A 13,988-nucleotide genomic window follows, 5' to 3' on the forward strand; every position below is an offset into this window, starting at 1 on the left:
GATTTCTCTAGGAACTGATTCATCCTAGGTACTTACCAGGTATTTTCTAGTTTTGAAAGTGTAAACAATACTTCTGAATTGTTATAAAACTAAGAGCTGATAACAATAACATAAAATTCCTTAGAAAACATCAGTTTGCTTTTTTGTTTCTGTTTCCTTATATTCCCCTTTTCCTCACAGAGCCAACATAGCACTTACATAAATCTAGTAAGTAAAAAGATGAGATCATAAAATCTCAGAATCAGAATAGTTAGGGTTGGAAAGGACCTTAAGATCACCTAGTTCTAACCTCCCTGGCATGGGTAGGGACACTGATGTCTGAGCTGAAGTAGGAAAGAAAAGCATGGATAAAATTATTTAAGATTGAAAGATAACAAGACAGAGGTGGTTAAAATTGTGTGTTTGAAAGAAGATAAATTGGGGGTAAAATGTCAGGTGAATTTTGAAAAGGTACTGGACTGCAAGGTTTCTGTGAAGAAAACTTAAAAAGAAGGTGTGTGCTTTAGGAAAGTAGAAAAACACTTGAGTTTTATCAAATAATATTGCTGCTATGAGCAGCTAGTTACTTCTGTAAGTGAAAAAGCATACTTCACAAATGAATAAATTAGACCTACATATGGGAAGAAAATGAAAACATAGGCATTCATACTGAAAATCTGACAGATGTTTTCCAGTATTTTCTCTGTTCTGTTTTTTTTTGTTTTCTTTTGTTTTGTTTTTTGTTTTTGTTTTTGTTTTTTTTAATAGGTACTGGTTTTATGTTGTTGCCTGTAATTTTAGCAAAATAAGCAAGCAAACAAATGAACAGGCAGTACCATTCATGTTCTTTTTTTCAGATCAGTACAAGAGAAGTAGCAAACCTAATTGTATTGCTTTCTGCTGCTTTTTGCAGGATATGCATACTATGCAGTTTCTGAGGACATGAAAGTTTCTGACCTTTCTCCTCATGCTTCAGAAAACCTTGGTAGCCTGATAGTTCACAAATAAATTCCTCATTGCCAGTATTACAACTGTTAAAATATTACTAGAGAAAGAGTTTAAAGAGCAGACTTTGTTTCAAGATTTTTATTTTTTTGAACTTTTTAGGATAGGAAAGGAAATATATTTGTTACTGTATACTGAAATAGTATATTTGCATGCACATATTTACATACGTATACCAGTAAGTAGCCTGGTTTTTTTTTATGGGTTTTGTTTTCTATTTAAATGAAACTTAGTTCATTGTAAATGATTAACACATAATAGAAATCTACATTGTTCTAATATGATGACTGAATTTCTTAAGCTTTTAACCCTAGTTGCTGAACCAACAAACCCCAGCACCAAGTCTGTTTCAGGATACTAATCAGACTAAGAAATCCTTCATCAGTTAGAGACTATTTTCCGCTCCAAATTCCCTCACTAGAGCTGTCTTGCAGCAGTAGACACAACTTCCCCTTGGTTTATAATCAAACTTGAAAATGTTTAAAAACATTTTTAAACCATAAAATAATCAATTAATTTTTCTTTACATCTCTGCAAGTTCATATAGGTGTGTCACCCTAGGTCTAAATGGAATATGGATGCAGAAATCAATGCAGCAACTAGAGAAATAAAACCTAAAGTGGTTTAATTTTCTATCTTAAATCCAAAAATACTTTCTATACTAATAACATTGAAGCTGTGTATTTATAGAAAGGATGAATTTGGCCCAAATATTCTGTGTCCTTTTCTCTTTTTTCTGTGCTTTCATCCTCCTTGCAAACCTACACATTTTTCTTGGGATGCTGTTTTATTGTAGCTTTCCTAATCAAATTTTGAATTTTCCATTCTGTGTTTCCGATGCTATAAGTGGGAATATAAATTTGCACATTTGATTCTTCAGTGCCAGTGGCACATTCCAATTTCAGCTTCATTGTTTATTTTCTGATTCATTAAATGTAGAAACATTAAGGCCATACTGATTTGGTTGACCAATACCTAAAGGCATTCTAGAATTGCTTTCATTATTGTGCATCTTTATCCTCTTGTGAATGCACTTCTTCCCATGCAAAAATAAAGAGATTCAGAGAATTTACTTTAAATGATTCTTCAGTCTTGGTCAGATTCTCTTCTGCTGCATCATTCTTTAGCTGTTATATCTAGAACTATATATTTCCCTTGTAAAAGGGAAAGGAATTAATAGACTAAAAGAAGACAATTCTGTCATATTTCACCTTTTGCCTGCTAATAAGAGGCTTGCAAAGTTGTGCTTGCAAAGAAGGCATACATTGGAGGATAATCTCTATACAGACTATTAGTGTCTACCTCCCCTCTCCTTTGTTCTTTGCAAATGCTTTTTTGCCATTCTTTCCTCTGCCAGTGCTTAAGCAGAGTAAATATGGTGCTGGCAGCATGCTGAAAGGAAGGGAGAATGGTGTGAACAGATACTGTGCTTCTACATTCACCTAATCCTAACATTTTCCCCACCAGTTATGTTAATTTTTTCCCTCTCTTCCACTATTTTCCCAGTCTTTGTTTGATAGTTGTAAGTCCACATGGCCAAAGCAATAGTCTTTTTACAGACCTCCTTTTATCATCCCAACTGTGCCTTGTTTAACTTGACTATTTAAATGGCTAAGAGTCAGCATCATCCAGTTCTGAAGTGGACTGGGCAGTAATCCAGCTCTTTCTGTTAGACACAGACATTCATTTTTTTGGACTAGAAACAAATTACTTCCAAATGCTGGAAATGTAAGAAGGCTTTTAAAAAAGATTTTCAGGTGTTTATAGAACAAATTAGTATAAAATAGTTTTCAAAATGCTAAGCCCAATTTAAAATAAATATTTAGTATTTTAGGAGTTGTGAAAATATAGCACTAGAAAACTGTAGTCACTGATCTGTAGCATGCATAAAAAATACAGTGAGGGCACACTGGTGTCAGATTCCCATGCATATTTCTATTGTACCTCAATTGAATTGCATGCATAAAAATGTGGTATTTGAGGGGATTCTTTACACGAGACTACGTGGCTAGCTGTAGGCTTCATGAGATGACTGCCTGTAGCAGTCAGAAATTGAGCTGCTAACTGTTATTTTACAACAGTTTTTAATTCAAGTCCTGGAAATGAGAGTCTAGATTATCAAGATGACTGGAAAATTAAGTGTTTGCATCACTTAGGCACTCTCATTCACAGAAAGACAATCTAGTTCTCCACAGCTGTTATCTTGTCTCTTTTGGTTTTATGATGTCTTGCTTGTCTCTCACACACCTTCCAACTTTTGCAGCAAATGAAATGGGATTTCCACAAATAAGTATCTTACACAACTGGCTTACCTCAGAACTGCTTCATCTTGAAAGCCCATCTCATTCTCCCTTCTCAGCACCCCTCCCACAGCATGCATTTCTTCATCAATTACTATCTCTTCAGCTCTCACATTAATTTTAGATATGAGAATGCGGGTCTGAATAGTCTTTGCACTCCTACAGCTGCTATATCACTCCTTTAAAGTGTTCCCAGTCTCAGTACCTCTTTCCCTCTCACACACTAAGGCCAATTGCTGTGAAAAGCTTGCAGCCATAAAATCAAATTCTTACCCTCCCAAACAAGGTCAGCACTTCCAGACTGCCAACTACGAATGGTCCCTAAATGGTACTAGTTCTCAGGCTGTGCCAGAAATTGTTCAGTGGAGCACCACCTGGCCCAGGCCAAAGCTGTGCCATGGTCTGCGGCAAGGGTTGCACACATTTCCTGTCCCGATGCCATTAAGTTTGTTGGTCACAGATATATAACACAAAAGAGCACAAGTTTCTGTGTATTAATGGCACAAAAGAGAGATTTTTGCTATCATTCCTAGTGGCCATTGGAGGATGTTTCCAGAGCTGAGATTTCAGAGGTTCTGGTCAGCTCTGAGTGTGCTGATGGCATCCCTGGGGATTTAATTGAAGAGCTGTTGCAGGTCTTCCTGAAATATCTGTACCTGCATCTATTGCTGCAGCTAAGGTGCAACTCTCCACATTACACGTCTTTGATTCAAGGTGTGGGAGCATGAGAACTTGAGGAATCCATCACTACTTAGTAGCAAAAGATTGGCAGAGCTCTGGGCAGTTTACCATAGGGTCTGAATATGGAAAATGTGGGCCAATCTTTGTAACTGACATGGCTAATGTGCCAATTTAAATACACCACAAAAATCAGTGTCTGCATTTTAAAAACAGTCAGCTAAAACATGTCTAGATTAGTACAAATTTTATGTTCATTAGACCACCCATTTGTTCCTGTGATTAAGATGTACTTACGATGATGATTCTAGGCTATATAGTTTTAGATACTTTCTAATCTAGAACATACAAGTATACCAGTAGTTGTGTATCTAGCTTTGTGTTTTCAGCTAGCCATCTTCTTGACTGACTGTGATAGTCTGATTCCTTTCACTTTCTCTTTATTTTGAGCTTACATGCTGCACACTAAAGAGGAATGTGGTTCAGTGACAGAAATAACAAAAAATATTTCAACATAATTTTTAAAACAATTCTGAAAAAAATGTTTCAAAATTTTGGTGGGGATACAATTATTCTCAGTACCTTTTAAAACAGTTTTTTTTTCAGGATTTAATTCCTTATTCAATTTTCATGGTATTTTGAAAGTAAATTATTTATATTTGAGTTGCTTGACTTGTTTTTAGAAATTCTCCCTATAATCATATTGCACTTCAGTCAGGCTATGACTCACTATACATTAGCTACAGTAAGATAAATGGCTTTTAGACATGTGTATTTTTCTACTCAATGGAAATGACTCTCCCTGTCTTTTAAACTGAATTTTTGTTAAAGTTTAACAGCAAGTGTAAAATAATGACAGAAACACTGCAGTGATTCTAAGCTTCCCACTTAGAAATTACAGTTTCTTTTCATTATCTTTTATTATTTGTGTGTGTGTCTATTCTAGTTTCTGCCTGGAAAACAGGGCATTGCATGGAACCTTTTTTTCAGACCCAACCAAGGGTCAGAGGAGTTTGCATGGCGGGAATAGACCTGGGAAATAACAAATTCCAGAGTCTCTAGCAGGAAAGCAGAGTGTTTACAGGATGATGCTTCCTTCCTTTTTGGGCAGCCCTACAGACAGCTGTGCTGAGGGGGTGGAACTAAACTTCTGGCCATTCTTGCATATTTATGGCTCCTCAGAATCAGTTTTTTTTTATAATCCAGCAAACAATAAAGGGGAGGGAGTTCCTACCTGTTGCTGAGATACATCAAGTGGCTTTAAACAATCTCACAGGGTGTTTCCTAAAGTAAACTGAAGAAAATTTGGAAATACTATGATCAGGCAAACTGAGGTTCCTGAACAATAAATGAGTGTGTTGGGTGGATATTTGTATCTGTATGAGAACAAGTGACCACTTGCATAAGTGGAATAAGTGGAAGATGACTCTTCAGTTCAGAAAGAAACCAAAGCTGATGCAGTAATGAAAGTATGATAATAATCTTTTATTTCTGCTCTGTGCAGAAGCACCACTGAACCAGTCCCAAGTCAAATAATATGTCATTTATCTGTTTTTTCTTTTGAAATATTACAGTACAGAAACAGCCAGGCTTTCAGAAATAAAAAATTTTAAAATAATTTTTAAAGAGAAATGAATGATAGTTTTATACGCTCCGTAACTTTTGCCAGTTTGCATATTTTCCTGTTTCTTTTTCTTCTTTGTTGCTTAGTGCAAGTTCTACATGATGGCAGATTGTCAGAGGCAAATGATGTGATTTGCTTAACATAGGGTCCTTTCAAATGAATAAAGTAAACAGTTACAGAAAGATTTTTCTCTGATCTGTGTTCATAACAGATTTTGCTTGCACTGAGAGTTGCAGCAATAGGTAAGAATTCTTAATTTGATGCAGTAACTTTTCCTCTTAAGAATAAACTGAGTGAATAGAATAGAAGTAGACTTAGCAAAAGACAAGATGCTAAGCTGAGTGCCTTTTTAAACAAAAGAAGTGTTCTGACTTCACTGTTGGCAGATATATTAGATGAGCAATTTGCAACTTTTTTAAAAAATGAACTTTATTACAAATAGGACGAAAAGAAGCAAGACTGATTACATTTTGTGGCCCCCACCTTAATGTTACCGTTTAATTAGCCAGTGTATCGGAAGAGAAGATTCTTTTGGAGGTAGTGCAATGTGATAAGGTATAGTGGTGAATTTGACAAAATTGATCCAGTTATAATAGAATAGTAGAAGCTGAGTCACTGTCACACTAGTAGTTTCAAGTTTCCTGTGTCATGGTGAAAACTTTATTTGGAATAAAGGTTCACTTTGCTTGTGGTGTCCAAAAAGATGCCTTATTCAATTGCAACTTCTTTGGTCAAATTGCTGTAATAATTAATTGTTTAATCCCATCCTGGAATTCTACTCCAGACATTATTTTTTAGCACAAAACGTAAAGTTCTACTTCCTTGAAATTATAGAGATGAATGACTTAAACATATACTCCAGAGCTTTTAAAGGGAAGTTGTTCCTTGGTCCTGAATCTTTGCAGTAAATGCTATGTTTTCCAGCAAGACCTTAGTGGTCACATTTGCTATGTACATTTGCCTGAGTCTTGACTCAAATTAAGCATGTGCATGGTTGTTTGCAAATTCAGAGGCTATTTAGTGAGAATGAATTTTAACAAAAAAAAGTACTGGTAGAAATAATATTTACTTTTTTTTTTTTCATCACAAAAGATTTAAAGGGAATAATTAAATTGAAAGAAAACAGAAATATCTAATACTTTCTTATATTGTAATGTCTACTGCCATATGGCCATAACTTTTGCTTAACTAATTGGGAACCTAGTCATTACTTCCTCTAGAGAATGAGGTGTGCAAGAATGAATGCATTTGGATTTGTTGTTGAGTTTTGTTTTATGCTTTTTGATGTTGTATTTTTTTCCCTTCCAATGATTTTCAGAACACAGATACCAATGAAGAAAAGAAAAGAAACAGTATAGCTACTGTAAATATTTTATAAAATGTCCATCTGAAGCCCCTCAACCTCTGGTAATTAGAGGCCATACTGTGGAGATAGACAGGGTAAATTACCGGTTAATGTTTACACAACAAAACATATGCCCAGTACAATATCCTACACTGATGTTGCTGAAACCAGAGTCCGGAAATGTACAGTGGAAACAAGACATGGTACTTTTCTTGTGCCAACACAAACAGCAATTACAGCACAGTGTGAGAGAAGTCATAAGAAATACTACTGCGTATCAGTAGTTCAACAAAGTCAGCACTTTTGTGTAATTGCAGGGGAAGAGGGCTGAAAAACATTACAGATCTCAGCAAGAAATGGCCCTTTATACTTTTAAACTGATCCTTGATAAAACAATGCTGGGGTCATGAGAAGGCTACTCTGCCAATTTTGCTTCACTGTGGGATCCATTGACATCTGGCTGAGCTGCGGAAGCTGGAAAACTTCTTTAATATTCTCTTGACAGTAAAATGGACATGTGGAAAACATTCTAATCTGTTAATCTTTGGTGCTCCTGAAGAAAAAGGACATTTGGCTTTATACTTTGTGATGATGAATATTAAGTCTCCAGATCTAGCTGTAAATAAGTTAAAAGCATTTGAATGGGGAATGCAGTTCTTATTTTCCAAATATGAGAGAAGATGGATATGCACCTGTGTAATCCAGATGATGTACTAAGTGCCAGGAGGTTTTTTAGTAAGGGTAGTTTACCCTATGTCTCGGCAATCCACTTTTCTTTATGCTGAGTATGCTTTGTCAATGAATACTGGGGAGCAGAATCTCTGAACTTCTTTGCATTCTATGTACTAAAATAGAATAAAATATTATTTCACTCAGGAGACTATAAAGATAGAATTAGGAGAGATCCAAAGTAATAGATATGTTTTAATAAAAAGTGCAAGTTTTATTTAACAGCATTACCTGTACAAATTATTTTTGACATAGACTTTAAATCTAATATGAAGTAATAGTAAATGATGGAGATAATGATCTATTCAGCTTGGGATAGGATGCACAAGTTTTCATTTTTGTTGTAAGTATCTCCAGAAATGAGAAGAGGTATCTCTTACATTAGAAAATGACTGCTAAATAACTAAAACAACGCCTAAAAATAACCCTCTTATACATTTGATAAAAGTTAAAGTGATTTCCTACTTCTAAGTAGCAAATTATATCATTATAACACACGTACCCTGCTTGAAATATGTGACTTCCTTTGGAAAACTTCAGGTATCTTCTTTTCAAAACAAGTAGCTTCAGGAATTAACAGAGCTGGGGATTTTTTCCTCAAAAAAAGTTGAGAACTGTAACAACAGTTTAAAAGATGAAAACAGCCTTTTTTATCTGATACAATATGGTCCTTTCTGGCCACTTATTAAAGAATTCTGATATTTCATTGATTGTTATTGAGATCCTTGAGAAGAATCAAATCTATGAACTCCAACTGCAGCTTAGCATGAACAGTAATAGTGATACAGTCTTGAAGTCCATACCCTTGCTCAAGCAAGCTCCCAGTGAATAATGATTTCAGTAAAGTAAGAATTAGTGCAGTCCCCTTCTGTGCATTTGAGGAATTTCTAGAGATCTGTGGCTGTATAAAATGACAGACTTTTCTAAGAAGTTAAACTGTGCTGCCAGGGCTCTATATCTTGTGGTTGCATAGGAGGTTAAAAGTGCAGCAAAATCTGATCGAAAAGTGGAGGGGCAAAGATGAAGTTAGAGAGAGACTAGACTTCTTGGGGATGTGCACAGAGCCTACCATCTTCCTTGTGTTTCTGGAGTAGCTGAAAACTTGAGCTTCAGCTGGATCTTCTATTTAGATGCTGCTTTGTGTTTGTGAAGCCCAACATAGTTTGGGTCTCAAATGAGAAAGAAGCCATAGGCAGGAGTTCTGTGGTTCACTGCCTGGGTGTCCCACATTAACCAATAACTAGAACATTTATTTAGAAAGAAGGTGAAGAAAAATCCCAAGCCCCGATACGATAGTACCACTGCCTGACTATTGGATGTATTGTGCTTGGAAGCATGTGTTTGTTTTTTAGCTCTGGTCTTGAGTATGCTAGTTACTGGGGGGATGTGAGGGGTGGGGTTGGGGGGGGGGGGGGGGGGGGAGAGGGACAAGTTGACCATAGCCTAGCTTAATTCCTATTAAATAGGTGAAATGTGAAGGAAGATGTTTTAACAGTTACAGCAGTAACCTGAGTGCCTTTCTGGAAAGCGTAGGTACTGACATCAGAGGAAAAACCTTGAAAGCATGAGGCAGGAGTGCTCATCTGCTTAAATTGTAATGTGCAACAGTGAGATATCGTTATTGCCATCATGTTTAGAATGGTAGTCAAAAACTTCAGCACACATTCTGGTATGTGGCAGAAACAAGGGAGGCTTGGATTGGAGGATATTTACCAACTACTCCCTCACATTTTATTTCATCACATCCAGGAGAAACAAGTGTAGGTCTAATTGAAAGCGTGTGAGTGAGAACAATACTAAAACATCACTAATACCTGAAAAGTTTTTTCCACTTTAAATGTGGAAGCTTGGTATGCAGTGGAGGTGGGAAGCAGTGGCTGGAGCTATATTAGTGCAAGACGTCCTTGTACTAGAACTAACAGGCATCAATCTTAGTATTCAACAACTTAAACCGGAGGCTCACTTTTAGTCTGCTTTAGCGTTCTTTGGAGAGGGCTACACAGAGGAAGACAGAGAAGAGTCTGACATTAGCATACATTTTCAGACGCCTGAAGAACTCACAGGAATTCCTGATGTATGTTGAGGTTCCTCCACCCATGTTGGTCCGTTGAGCTTCCCCAGCTTCCAAGCCAAGGAGCCAGCAGTGGTTTTCAGACTGTGAAGACCACACATGTTCATCCCCAGAGAAGGAGCTGATTCTTCTTTTGGACTCCACAACACATCTGGAGATGAGCCCTAGGGACACACAGGGGGTCCCCATTTTTTCTGAGTGGTGTGTGTGTGATTTCAGAGATAATATGGGGAATGAAAGTCAAAACAAAGTGAGGGTTTGTGAGTGGATAATGTTCCTAGCTCTAGGGGAGTCAGGTGCTGCCGAGTGAGGGCTTTGGCTGAATTGAAGTCAGATGGGATTTTAAATGCTGTTACTATTTCATTCCTTTAGATACCCTGATGCTGACATGCCATAGTATTACAGTGGTATGAAAATAGTTCTGCTTTGCTTTCCTAGTTTTCTCATAAATGCCATCATTGCTACAAATTTATTTTATAAAAGTAAATACTTTCTGACACCCAACCTGTTTTGTTTGTTCAGATTGGTACCAAGTGTCCTTTGCCACTTGGTGCATCATGCTGAAAGTGTTCTGTTCTACAAAGTGAGGAAAATTGCACCTCTAGGAACAGTTTTGGCTATGCAGCTTAACTCACAGAGTGAATCAACAGAAATTAGTGTTCCAGTAACTAGACAAGTTCGTAGTTGGCAGAAGTTAACCAGGACTGAACAACAAGATTGTGAGAATTTGTAGTTTCTTTCTGAGGTATAGATAACCAAGAAGAGGGGTACCTAAGGTAGATGAACTAGGTTATATGTTCCCTGAATGTAGGAAGTAGTGGCCTTTTCAGATACTGTGATGCTTGGGTCAAATTTGCCATTTACACTGATGGATTCACATGTTCCATATTTGCCACGTGCATGTCAAATACTAGATCGATGCCTTTCCCTGATTCTTTACAGTAGCACTCTCTTCTTTTACAATAACTCAGTGAAGTGCAGTTTCTGCAGTCTGCATCTCGAACTTTTTACCCGTATTTCCATCATGCTTCATTCCACCCATTCTCAGCTCATGTCCCGTAATTATGAAATATTATGATAACTCAGCCATTTTATTTTAGTATGTATGTCTCTACTTAGCTTATCCACTGTGAGCCATCCCATGTAAAGTGAATAGATTTTGTTTCTTTATCAAACCTTCCTGTCAGCAGTTCCAAACATAACTTTCTCCAATCCCAGCAAAATTTTCTTCTCTCAGACCAACCCCTAGTATCTTTACCCTCAAGTCAAGTAATCTTTTTGTCTTCCCTATTCATTCAAAGTCCTTGGTTTATTTGCAGGTTTATTTATATTCATTTACACTTGCATGTAGCACATGAAAAAAGCCTGGTTATCATCTGGCTGCATATAGGGCACAGGGACTTGGTGCAGTTGTTGCACCTCTGGATCAGACAGTTCTCTCTCCCTGCCTACCCCTAAACTGCCCTTTGCCTCTCCGTTCTAGTTCCCCTGTTCTCTCCAGATCCCAAGATTATTATATTCTCTGCTCTGTCTGTTTAACTGGTATTTTGTGTCCAAACTTAAATCTATAAAACTAATATCCTGTATTTTTAGATTAGATTTTTTTCACAAGACAAAGCGAGCAAACAAGCTGTTAAACCACCAGAGGTTTACTTGAGAACAGCAACTTCTGCTAAAGAGCATCTGGGTCAGTAACTACTTACTTCACATCAGCAGCAGCTGAACTGGGAAGTCTGGCAATGCCCTGAGTTGCTTGGGGAGGGAAGGATGTGAGACTGGAAAGTGACTCAGTGCTCTGATGATCCCATCTTCAAGAAGTCCTTGAAATGTGTCTCCTGCGCCCCCTGCAGGCTCTGTGACCTTGAGCAGAACAAGGGTCTGTACAACCCCGAAGTAGCAAACCGTGGTGACTTGTAAACAAAAGAGCAAACAAGGAGCAAAATAAGACTACATAGGCAATACTAACAGTGATTTGTGAGCATCTGCTTCCTAATATTAATTCTCTTATGGCATGGGATTTTTGTTAGGACTTTCTAAGCTTTTCGAAATCTCAAAAGCAGTCTAATGTTTAATGACATTGATTCCCTCCAAACATCCATGAATGCTCTCTGAAGAAATGGATCTGCAACCGATCTCAGCTTCTCAACCCCACCAATGAGAGGCTTTTTTTGTGCAGATGATGCTGTTAGACAGAGACACAGATTTTCCAGCTAAGTTTCAGAGAAATTGCTTCACAGTTCTGTGTTGAGTTTGGGGGAAAGAGCATGGTCAGCTACGGCTCTCTTGGCCCTCAGGCATTTTAGCTATGAGACTGACCAGTTCCTGACAATGAGGTGAAACTTTCCTAAGCTTGTAACTGAGTCCAGACTGTGTGATCTCTTAAAATCTGTACTCGTCCTGTGCCAAATTTGAGAGTGCAAAGCTACAAGAATATGTCCAAGAATATCATGTTAGAATTACTGAATATTAGCATAACAAAATGTTTTTCTTCCCCAAAACTTGTTCTCGGAAGTGGCCAACCCAATTTTTCACTAAAACTTTCCAAAACAATCCAGCCTGAGGCAGAGACAAGGCACGGAAAATATAATCTCCAGCAGTTAAAGGCTGACAAAGTAATAAACAACTGAAAGTAGGGCCTTATGATGGAACGTGTTAGGGAACTTTAACTCTAGATGTCATTGCCAGCTTTGCTTATAATAAATGTGTCAGTAGCAATATGAAAAGATGTGTGCAATAAGTTAAAGGAATGCTGTATTAACCTATTTTATGCAGCATGTCTGCCCACAAATTGCTTGCATCTCAGTATGTTTCGGGAGAAAAGGATTTTTTTTTTTTTTTTCACTAAATGTGTTAATTTTCCAAGTAAATGAACTAGGAAACTGGAGATTTTAATGTAACAGTGACACCCTGTGGCCAGTAGTGATGGCGTTAACTCTGAAAATAGTCTTTTGTGACACATTAATCGTTCACAAGAGTGAAGAGAGAAAAAGAAGCAGGAACTAAATGCAGTTTTCCACAGAGAGGTGTTGTCCTATTTTATTGCCTTATATGTAGAAATTTATGCTTTCTATTGCTCAAATACTAAAATAATATTTATTTACTTACATTTGTTTTATTGAAACAAAGGGGGAGTACAAGCCTTGATTTTAGGCAGCTTGATAATGTAACTCATGGAAGGGTCTCTGTGGGCACAGGCACCTTACGAAGCATGGCTGGCATAGTTATTTATATTTCTATGGTTATATTTATCTCTACTGGAGAAGACGTTTTTTCCTGGTGGCACACTGAGTAGTGGTGGGCAGCAGACTGATACCAGAGAAACATAATAAAATGATAGTACCACACCATGCCAAGAGCACCAGCTAGGCACTGACAGGGCTGCAGAATTATATAGTATTAGTCTTGTGCTGCCTTTTGTGTGGGCAATGTTTAACCTAGCATGTGTAGGTCCTCCTTTTGCTTTTTCTTCCCTTCCTTCTTTCGTTGAACAAATGCTGAACTAATACAGTGTTTTTTTGTCATATCTACGTGCACCTATCTTTAAGGTGCCATGATACTAAACTTCACAATGCTGTGGCCCTTAAACTTCGTGGGACAACAAATCTTTTCCTGTTTAATGCATACCTAAGATCCTTGATATTATGGTTTCAAAATCAAGTAGTTTAAAATGTCCTGATTTATGAGAGACCTGATTTATAGCTTCTGATTTATACCTCATGCATCCATGGATTTACTGATGCTGACCCTGCAATTTTTAAGACGTGTCCCTCTTAAAAAGTTAAGAAGTTAAACTTCTGTCAGACAAAGCCAAGTTTAAAGATCAGTATGGAAGGAGACTGATTGACCCAGAAAAAAGTTATGGGGAGGTAGTAAAGCAAACTGAGAAACATGAAGTGTTTATTATTCACTGGCTATAATGGTTTCCTGTTAAAACTGGCTATTTGACAAAGGTGATGAATTTAATTCCTTGCTCTCTCATTGGGAGGAAGTTAGCATGGGACAGAAGCAAAAAGTCTTCTGCCTTCTCTAGAGAGTAAACTAAAACTAGCCAAAACTAAAGTTTGGAAGGTGTTAGGAATTTAGCGATTATCAATACTCTGCAAGTGTCAAAAAAGATTGGAGCACTTAAGCTGTCTTGTAAGTCAAGCCATTGTTCACTCACACACATGTCCATACGTAAGCAGCCCAGGGAATCCTCATCTAGGACATATCACACAAAATAGCTGCAGTGAAATTTCTCACAAATCTCAGCACAAT

The 13,988-nt window shown here is 37.3% G+C and overlaps 1 protein-coding gene across 10 annotated transcripts in view; it reads left to right on the forward strand.

The window, feature by feature from the left end:
• The window catches only part of HMGCLL1 (3-hydroxy-3-methylglutaryl-CoA lyase like 1), an 81,853-nt gene that overhangs the window by 53,823 nt on the left and 14,042 nt on the right, over positions 1 to 13,988 (forward strand). The gene's annotated exons all lie outside the window — the stretch shown is intronic.

The sequence above is a fragment of the Pezoporus flaviventris genome, unplaced genomic scaffold, assembly GCF_033815535.1.
Source record: "Pezoporus flaviventris isolate CSIRO_AGI_PZ_B2104156 unplaced genomic scaffold, CSIRO_AGI_Pfla_v1 ptg000031l, whole genome shotgun sequence".
NCBI classification, from domain to species: Eukaryota; Metazoa; Chordata; class Aves; order Psittaciformes; family Psittacidae; genus Pezoporus; species Pezoporus flaviventris.